Source organism: Tasmannia lanceolata, unplaced genomic scaffold (assembly GCF_043159265.1).
Source record: "Tasmannia lanceolata isolate RefF3 unplaced genomic scaffold, GAP_Taslan_0.1 ptg000015l, whole genome shotgun sequence".
In the NCBI taxonomy this organism is placed as follows: domain Eukaryota; kingdom Viridiplantae; phylum Streptophyta; class Magnoliopsida; order Canellales; family Winteraceae; genus Tasmannia; species Tasmannia lanceolata.
In genome coordinates this window covers 18,485,434-18,496,078 of record NW_027518692.1, presented here as the reverse complement: position 1 = coordinate 18,496,078, position 10,645 = coordinate 18,485,434, and positions in this window count along the sequence as shown.

Below are 10,645 nucleotides of genomic sequence, written 5' to 3'. Positions count from 1 at the left end.
TGCTACCTCCAACGAGCCCCAAATCCAGTTCTTTCGGGCCGTTATCAACCTTGTTTAGGGACCCGACTAGCATCTCCATATGGTTTCGATAAACCCGAGCACTATCAATTTTGATATGGAGATTTTTGTCCACTTTTGATGAACTATCTCTTCTGGGTCCAAGCCAAAGATCCACGTCAAGCTTTGGCACTTTGTCGAGCCTGATCTTGGGTCCGGACCTGGTTGGGATTCCGTTTTGGACCTTAAGTGGGCCCTTTGAGTCACGCAAAGGACGAGAAGTGGAGGTTTTTTTGCCCCTGTTTTGAACAACTTCATATTTCTTTCTCATTCCTTCTCTTTCGATTCGATGTGCATGTTGGTGACCTCCTAAGGCTTGCCAGCTAGAGAAGGTTTCCGAGCAATACGAGCATCCATAGATCAACACTTCCCTCTGTTGAGCCCCGATTCCTAAGGTTAACCACCTCTCTGGGTGGTTCTCTAGTATTATACGGTTCGGGCCATAGCGGTAAGGTCTATAGCGGTTCGAACCGGAACTTGAACCAGAGAACCCACGGTATTGCATGATGAATAAATGAAGTGAAGAACAAGAAAAGAGGAGAGTGATAGAAAGGAAGCCAAGGCTAAAAGCAAGAGAAAGCATGAAAAAGCTAAAGGCTAGGGGAGGGAAGATATAGCGAAGGGGTTTTAGGGTTATTAACTGTGTTTTCTTATTTTTATTTGTATGAAATCCTAGGAGATATTACATGGGTCTAGAGAAGTAAAGAGAGTAAATTCAAAGGATAAGAAAGAGTGAGATAATGGGGAACTAGAAATTGAGCTAATATAAACGTTACATACGGTTTTTTTATGGCTTCTCTTTGGCTACCAATCTCATAATATATCATTTTAATATTGTATATACTTAAGAAATTATTAATACCCACCTATGCAAATATAAACATAAGCTATCAAGTAATATTACTAGACTATAAGCAAATATTTTTAATAAAATTTGAACTTCAAAGATCACGAAAAAAAAAAAAAAGACAATGAAATTAATCGAGGCTCTTAGTTTTTTAATTTAAGTAATTAAAAATCTTAAAATTTTATTTAAATTAAACAAATATGACATGTCATGATGGGAAATATGTTAATACGCGCTGTTTTTTTTTTTATAAGTATGTACTAAATAAAAGTCTAAATTGCTTCATTTTCTCCTGATAATTCAACGAAAACCTTTTATGTAGACTATAAAGTTATCATTGTTGCTAATATAATTAAAGTAATATTTACTTTAATTATTATTATAATGTGGGTAAACTCAATGTACATTGGGTTGTACTTGTTGCATTCATAAAATTCTACTAGGTGATTAAATTTATCCAAATTCTTTCAAAAAATTTATCACATGAAAAAGATATCTAAGTCATTAGAGTTAGTATTCATAAGACCAACTTCATTTCAACTCAAATTGTCAAATAACCCAACACCTTCTTTTCAATTATGTAGGACTATTTATACATGAGAAATACATGGGGGCATGAATGTAAACTTATGGTCTTGAAAAATGAATAAACACCCCACAGCCAAGTTAGGAGAAATGTGTGTGTGTTTTCACGTCCTTTGCAACTAAGTGTATTGCCTGAAATCAGCCCATTCACTTTCCCGTGGATGGCTGAAATTAGTCTAAAGGAAAAGCTAGTTTTTTTAATTTTAGCCATTCACGGAAAAGTGAATGAGCTGATTTTGGGCGACGCATTTAGTTACAACCGAGGTGAAACCCGATATATATATATATATATAAGAAAACGGTTTCTACACACTAGTGTAGATAAGTTATCTACACACTAGCTTAAAATACAGTGGGGGCCCAGGTTGTTTGGGTGATACAAAGCATTCATTTGATGGGCCCTCACATAGATAGGGTGTGCCCAAAAAATCAGCTTCATAGGATCATCCTAACCCTTCGAACCGTGGAGGCAAAAAATTGACAGATTTGTGAAAGTTTATACACGTCCATTTTACCACCACAAATCGTAGGGTTGGGATGATCCTATGGAGCTGATTTTTTGTGGAGACCCTATCAATGTGAGGGCCAATCAAATGAATGGTTTGGATCACCCAAACAATATGCCTTCCACTGTATTTTAAGCTAATGTGTAGATAACTTATCTACAATATGCCTTCCACTGTATATAACTTATCTACACATTATATATATATATATATATATATATATATATATATATATATATATATATATATATATGAGGAAACTGTTGGTGCCCTTAAGCTCATCAAAGTTATGGTGCGCTTAAGCGCCCAATCACATGGGGGCCCACTTTGTTAGGATGATCCAAAGCATTCATTTGAAAGGCCTTATTATAGATAGGGTGTGTACAAAAAATCAGCTCCATAGGATCATCCTAACCCCTCCATTTGTGGACGACAAAATGGACAGACAGTGTTTGTCCTTGTCCACGAATCTGCCCATTTTTGTCCTCCACAAATGGAGGGGTTAGGGTGATCCTATGGAGCTGATTTTTGGTACACACCCTATCTATGATTAGGCCTTGCAAATGAATGGTTTGGATCACCTATGGAGCTGTGGGACCCATGTGATTGGGGAGCTTAAGCGCATCATAAGTTTGGTGCGCTTAAGCTCACCAACAGTTTCCTCTATATATATATATATATATATATATATATATATATATATATATAGAGAGAGAGAGAGAGAGAGAGTGAGAGAGGGACTAGTCGGACTACTCGTGCAATGCGCGAGTTTAAAGTAATTTTTGAATTGAAAAAAACAATGCGAGAAATTGAGATACCATAAACCAAATAAGGCAATTAGTCTCATTTAGAAAGTCTTAATAAGGCAAACAAAAAGAAAAAGACCTTAACTAGCCTTGACACCACGTGTTGTTGCCTTTTGGAGAGTCCCAATCTCGCATGCTTCTACCATTAGCGCTTGCCATTTAGGGCGATGGGAGAGATAGCCATGCTGGTATCTTTAACACCTAGCATGTTTCTATCAATGAAAATCATATTGCTAATATTAAATTCTTTGTTATTTACTGAAAAACCCGTATAGAAACGTTTTTATAGGTAGAGAAAATTATTAATAAATGCAATAGAAAACAAAAGTGAAATGTAACAGGGAACTTGATAAGAAGATCTACATGGTCCAAGCATAACAATTTGAATGTCGAATAAAATCTAGTAATGTGGGAAAGCTAAGGAAGATGTTGTATGGCTTAAAGCAGCCACCACATGTTTGGTATGGGAAAATTGTAGAGTTCTTGTTGTTCAGTAGGTAGAAGTACGAGCGGATTCCAGCTTATTTGTGAAGAAGATAGGACAGAGGTGGCTATTGTCCTTGTTTACATTGATGATCTCATCATCACAGGGGATGTCGAAGATATCAAAGCCATCCGTAATATCTTAATGTAAGATTTTAGATGAAGGAGCTCGGGGAGCTCAACCACTTCCTAGGTTTGGAGATAATTTATAAATCCAAGGTTCTATTCTTGTGCCAAAAGAAATATACATCTGACATCTTGGAGAAGATTGGTATGACTAGCTGTAAGAGGATCTCACCTCGATCCGATTGCGATGAATGAGCGGCAACGAAAAGAAGATAGGGAGCTTTTTGAGGATACTAGCTACAATGTTCCGGTAGCTAGCTGGGGGTATTATATACTTATCTCTTACCCTACCTGACATAACCCACGTAGTCAGTGTTGTGAGTCGGTTCACGATGAAACCAAGAAAGTCACATCTTCATGCAATTCATTGAATCTTGCGATATCTTGTAGGCACAATTGATTATGGTATCCTTTAGGAAAAAGGGGTTCCACATGAAAAATATGGTTATTGTGATGCCAGTTACGCAGATCAACAATTGGATATATATATATATATATTCAATGGTGGATAATGAACCGTAACTTGATGTAGCAAATGACAATCAATGGTTGCATTGTCCACAAGTAAAGCAAAGTATCGGGTAGCAACGATGGCAGCTCAAGAATGTATGGTGTTACTTCAGCTGTTACACGACTTTGGCCAAGATACTAATTATGCGGTTGGATTTTATTGTGATAATGAAAGCACAATTCGAATTGTTAAGAATCTGGTCTTCCACACACGAACAAAACACATCGAAGTTCATCATCATTACATTTAGGAGAAAGTTTTGTGTTGTGTAATTTTACTAACACATATTGACTAGTTCTAGAAATTTTATGAACTTGTCGATTGGCAAGTTCTAAAAATTCTGTGAAAAGCTCAATTTGATGAGTATGACTTGGTGTTGAGGGGGGAATTGTGAAGATCATCGCAACATTTTAATCATTATCTTTATAAAAGTTTTTAATTTACCATTTACATAAAAGTGTATCGATAGATAAAAGATAGGGTTTGTGTTTATTTGGAGTTTTAGATGAATAGTTTGAAAGAGTATTGGAAAATATAATAGTTGAATACATACTACGAGTCTTAAGATTGTGTGATCAATATAGTATTCAGATAATAAGATGAGCTGATCTTTGTCTAACTCAAACCAAACTTTGGTTCCTTCTGAACCCAAATTTGGTAAATCGAACCAAACTTTGGTGCTATCTGAACCCAAATTGTGTTGCTATTGTAAAAATAAGAATAAGAAAAAAAAACTTGAAGAAGGCATATTGTATGTTGGGAAAGTTGCCTTATTTCCTACATATACCATGTGGGGGGAGGCTAAAAAGGAAAGATTTGTTTTAGGATTTTTGGAAAAAACCTTATAAGAGAGATTTTTCTCTTGTAGGTGTGGCTGGAGAAAGTGAAAATGAGAGAGAGGGGAAAAGAGAAGAGAGAGAGAGAGAGAGAGAAGGAGAGAGGGGGTTTCTTCTCAGGTTCCTGTCTGGGTTTTTTGGCATTCTTCCAGGGGTTTTCTCGAGTATTCTCTAGTGGGTTTTTCTCAAGGTTTCTCTTGTGTATGGTCTTGGGTGAGAGAAGCAACGAAAGCGTTGCAGGTTGTGGGTTTTTGGTTTAATCCATTGTAATCCTTGTGTATTTATTTCTCATAGTGAAGATCGTGTTTCTCGCCCATGGATGTAGATTGGGCCGAACCACGTAAAATATCGGCTTTCATCTTGTGGCTTGTTACTTATTTTACTTTTACGTTAATATGTGCATGATCAAATCAGATTTGCCCGGTGAATTTCCTCAATAAGTGGTATCAGAGCTGTGGTTGGAGCGATCATCAAGGCCGGGAGGAGTGATTGTGGGTGTTGTTATTAGATCGCGGTTAGCTTGATCTTTAGGAGTAGAAAGATCGTCCAACAAAGATTCTCGTTCGAGGAGGAGTGCTACACTACTGAGAAGTGCGAAGTAATATGAGATGGCAGTAAAATCGAGTTCTACTCAATTCAACATCGACAAGTTTGACGGAAACGGAAGTTTCACCCTATGGCGGATAAAGGTGAAGGAAATCCTAGTTCAAAAGGGATTTGTTAAGGTGTTGTAGGGAAAGGATTGGAAGTCTGAGAAGATGACGGATGCCGAGTGGGAAGACATTGAGTTGAAGGCGGTCACCACAATTCAACTATGTCCGGCGGATAATGTTATGTTTGACGTTATGGAAGAAGAAGATGTATATAAGTTATGGGAAAAGTTGGAAAAGCTTTACATGTCAAAAATTCTTGCCAACTGGTTGTAACTGAAGCAGCAATTGTATGAGATGAAGATGCAGGAAGGCGGGAATAAGTGTTCAATAGGCTTGTGGATCAGCTCCACAAGGTTAATGAAAAGTTGAAGGAAGAAGACAAGGCCCTATTACTTGTTACTTCACTTTCTGATTCGCATGACAACCTAGTGACTACTTTATTGTATAGTAAGGATACAATAAAGTTTGAGGAAGTCATGGTGTCGCTTTTATCGAATGGGATGCGGAAAAAACATATTCTTGATGGGAGTCAGGAGCATGGGTTGGATGTTCATGGTTGGAATCAAAGAGGAAGGTTGTCTGATAGGGAATCAGGAAAAGGCAGGCCAAGATCTAGAGTCTGTGAAAAGAGCGTGCAATGTTACCGTTGCAAGCAATATGGCCACATAACGCAGAATTGTCTTGATGCAAGCCTCTCCTAGGCTTCTTGGACTAAGGATCGGGAGAGTGACAGACACACACTCAAATGCTCAAGAATTCGGATTCAAGAAAAACATATTTGCGCAAGTTCGGTAAAATGAGCGAATCTCTCTCGATATAGGTCGGAATGACTTGATTCAAAAGCCAAAATTTTAAGGACTCAAAGATCTACAACTTTACTGACAAAAGTTTGCTCAGAAAAATAGCGAAAAGGGCTTGAAATGGTGATGGAAGTGGATGGATGCGAATGGACAGGTTTCTGGAAATAGAGCGGGGCAAAATAGAGAAAGATAACTTCAATGGCTACTCTTCTAGGTTGCCAAGGAAGATAGGTAACATCAATTCTTCTAGATTGATGGTTGTAACTCTTCAAGGATGCAAACAATAGGGGAAAGCTTCTACTCTTCAAGGAAGGAGTGAAACTCTTCTAGGTTTCAAGGAAGAACTTTTCAAGTTTCAAGGGAAAATGCACTAAGCAAATTTTCATTCAAATATTCAACTAACTTCATTACATATGTTTGATACTCTTTAAATAGAGAAATGCATGAGAAAATTCGTTCAAACTAGTCCACTAACTAGTTTAGGGACTCACATACATCATTAATAGTTTAGGAACTCTAAACACATTAACTAGTCAAAGCTGGCAAACACCGTCTACCAAAATAGCCATAAATCTTCAACCACTGAGCCAAAGTAGGACCATAAATATCTGTTGGAAAGATAATTCAAAGACCTACAACTTCCTAGTTAAGCATTTTCTCTGATTCGTCTATCTAGAGGTCCAAAAACGGACTCCAAAAAGTGGTCAGACTCATTAATGCGGGACTCCAGCTCGATCAGCGTGTCTATGGTGGTCTTTATGCTTAATGGATTCAAGTTGGACATGGGTCTTGTGTTGGGCTTGGATGCGGGCTGACCTTCTCACTTGCTTAGGATGGTTCATCTGGGCTTCAAACTTGTCAACCTCATGGGTGTGGGCTGCATCATTCCCCCATTGTTTGAAAGAATTCGTCTCTGAATTCCAGGTACCATCATCAGTCGAATCTCCCATATAAGGTGTCAAATGGCGGACGTTAAACATATCATGTATCTTCATATGGGAAGGAAGCTTGAGACGATAGGCATTGGGATTGATGCGTTCAAGTACTTCAAGTGGACCAAGCTTTCTATCACTAAGCTTGTTGTAGCTTCCAACGGGGTGACGTTCTGGTGGCAAGTAAGCCCAAACAAAATCTCCGGGTTCAAATATGACTTCACGGCGCCTCTTATCAACAGCCTTCTTATAGGTCTCAGATTTACTTTCCAGCTTACGATGAACATCTTCATGTATAAGCTTCATTTGAGATACAAAATCTTCAACTTGGGCAATGGGCTTTTTAGCAAATGGAATAGGTGCAAGATCTAGTGCTGACTTGGGTTGTCGCCCATAGATAACCAAGAAAGGGCTACAACCTGTAGAACGGTTCACCGAACTGTTGTAAGCAAATTCTCCAAGTGATAGGCGGTCTTCCCAAGAACGGGGATTGTCATCAATCAAGGTTCTCAACAAATTTCCCAATGATCGGTTTACAACTTCGGTTTGCCCATCAGTTTGAGGCTGGAACACAGTGATATACTGCAGTGTGGTCCCAATACTCTTCCATCATTGACGCCAAAAGTGACTAAGGAACTTCGTGTCTCGGTCTAAAGTGGTGGTATTTGGTACTCCATGCATTCTGAAGATTTCTTTGAAAAATAAGCTAGCAATGCGTGAGGCATCCATAGTCTTTCGGCAAGGTATGAAATGTGCCATTTTGAAAAATCTATCAACGACCACAAATATGGAATCCATTCCTCGGTGTGTCCGTGGCAATCCAAGGACAAAATCCATGGATATATCCTCCCATGGTGCATGTGATATAGGCAAAGGCAAATAGAGACCGGCATTTGTAGTTTGTCCCCCCAATTTCGCAATTTCGGAATCTCATAACATAACGATGTACATCCTGTTTCTGATGTGGCCAAAAGTACTTTGCTGAAACAAGTTGGAGAGTTGTGAAGGATGTGGATTGTTGCTTTCGAGAGCGCGAACGCTCCACCTTGAGAGCTCTTTGGTGTGCATCTCCCAAATCCCAGATGTCAATAACATCAAGGGTGTCTTGGATATGAAGTTGAAGGCCTCCCAAATACTTGTTCACGAGCATCTCCTCCGGATCTTGAATATTGTTGCGAATTACCAACTCATTGAATTCATTGGTGTATTGTTCCACCGATCGCGTACCATGCCTCAAATTTTGGTACCGTTGGTACAAATCCCTCTTATAACATTTGGGAAGGAAGTACTTGCGGATCTTGTCCTCCATCTTTCTCCATCGAGTGATAGGATCCTACCGGCGGAGTGGCGGGTTTGCTTCTCACGTCTCCACCAAGCTATGGCCTTGCCTTGGAATCGCATGGCAATGATGCCAACACGACGCTCTTCCGAGACATTTCTATGATCAAAAACTTCATTCACAAGTGTTAACCAATCAATGATTTCATCAGGGGAATCAGTTCCTAGAAATTCTGGAATGTCTCTCTTGATTTTCTTTTCCCAATCCGGTTCTCGAACACCTTGTGTGTGGGGTTGAAGGCGCCTACCTTGTCGCAAAGATTGAACACTTTCTGAAGAAGAAGAATCACCATTGGCTCTTCCGGATCTTGAATGGGGTGGAGGATTGTTTGCTTCAGCACGAAGACGTTCAACTTCTCGAGTCAAATCATTGATTTGTTGTTGCATATGCTGCTGCAAGTTTTCAGCAAGTGTGTGTACTTCATCCAAGGGGATTGTTCTACCACCTCGACGTCGGGCTTGTCTTGGAGGCATTGTCCTCTCCTCCAAAGCTTTGATACCAAAATGATGCAAGCCTCTCCTGGGCTTCTTGGACTAAGGATCAGGAGAGTGACAGACACACACTCAAATGCTCAAGAATTCGGATTCAAGAAAAACAGATTTGCGCAAGTTCGGTAAAATGAGCGTATCTCTCTCGATATAGGTCGGAATGACTTGATTCAAAAGCCAAACTTTTAAGGACTCAAAGATCTACAACTTTACTGACAAAAGTTTGCTCAGAAAAATACTGAAAAGGGCTTGAAATGGTAATGTAAGTGGATGAATGCGAATGGACAGGTTTCTGGAAATAGAGTGGGGCAAAATAGAGAAAGATAACTTCAATGGCTACGCTTCTAGGTTGCCAAGGAAGATAGGTAACATCAATTCTTCTAGATTGATGGTTGCAACTCTTCAAGGATGCAAACAATAGGGGAAAGCTCCTACTCTTCAAGGAAGGAGTGAAACTCTTCTAGGTTTCAAGGAAGAACTCTTCAAGGTTCAAGGGAAAATGCACTAAGCAAATTTTCATTCAAATATTCAACAAACTCCATTACATATGTTTGATACTCTTTAAAAAGAGAAATACGTGAGAAAATTCGTTCAAACTAGTCGACTAACTAGTTTAGGGACTCACATACATCATTAATAGTTTAGGAACTCTAAACACATTAACTAGTCGAAGCTAGCAAACACAGTCTATCAAAATAGCCATAACTCTTCAACCAGTGAGCCAAAGTAGGACCATGAATATCTGTTGGAAAGATAATTCAAAGACCTACAACTTCCTAGTTAAGCATTTTCTCTGATTCGTCCATCTAGAGGTCCAAAAATGGACTCCAAAAAGTGGTCAGACTCATTAATGCGGGACTCCAGCTCGATCAACGTGTCCATGGTGGTCTTTATGCTTAATGGATTCAAGTTGGACATGGGCCTTGTGTTGGGCTTGGATGCGGGCTGATCTTCTCACTTGCTTAGGATGGTTCATCTGGGCTTCAATCTTGTCAACCTCATGGGTGTGGGCTGCATCATGTCTGAAGAGAGTTGACCATGTGGGACAATGGTGCTACGAAGACTGTGGTCGCGGTAACGGATGAGAAGAGCGAGGAGATTGGAGACGTTCTCATAGTATGTACAGGTAATCACACTTTTCACGATGAGTGGATTCTAGATTCAGGATTCTCTGTTCATGTATGGTCCGAGACGGAATATTTTGATACGTTCCAGGAGAAAAGGAAAGGTGTTGTACCCTTGGGTGATGGATCTACTTGTGATGTCACTGGAGTTCGGACAATGAAAATCAAAAGGCTCGATGGAGTGGTTTGTACTTTGAGTGGTGTGGTGTATGCCCTAAAGATACGAAGGAATCTAATATCGCTTGGCCTGTTGGACTCCAAGGGTTGCAGGTTTTCAGATGCAATTGGATCCATGAAAATCACACGTGGGATGTATGGTTCTGATGAAAGGAGAGAAGTGTGGTGGACTATATCTGTCACACACAGTCCACCTTATCTCGGAGCTGATCCCTTGAAGTACATCATGTCAAGGCCGGTACTATTAGGGAGACTAGTTAAATGGGCGTCAATCAACCTATGATCCCTAATGGAATGAGTCTAGTCCTTTGTACCAGAAGAATGTGTACCGTAAGGACAAGATGATCATTAAGAAAAGAGATTCGTTCTATTGCC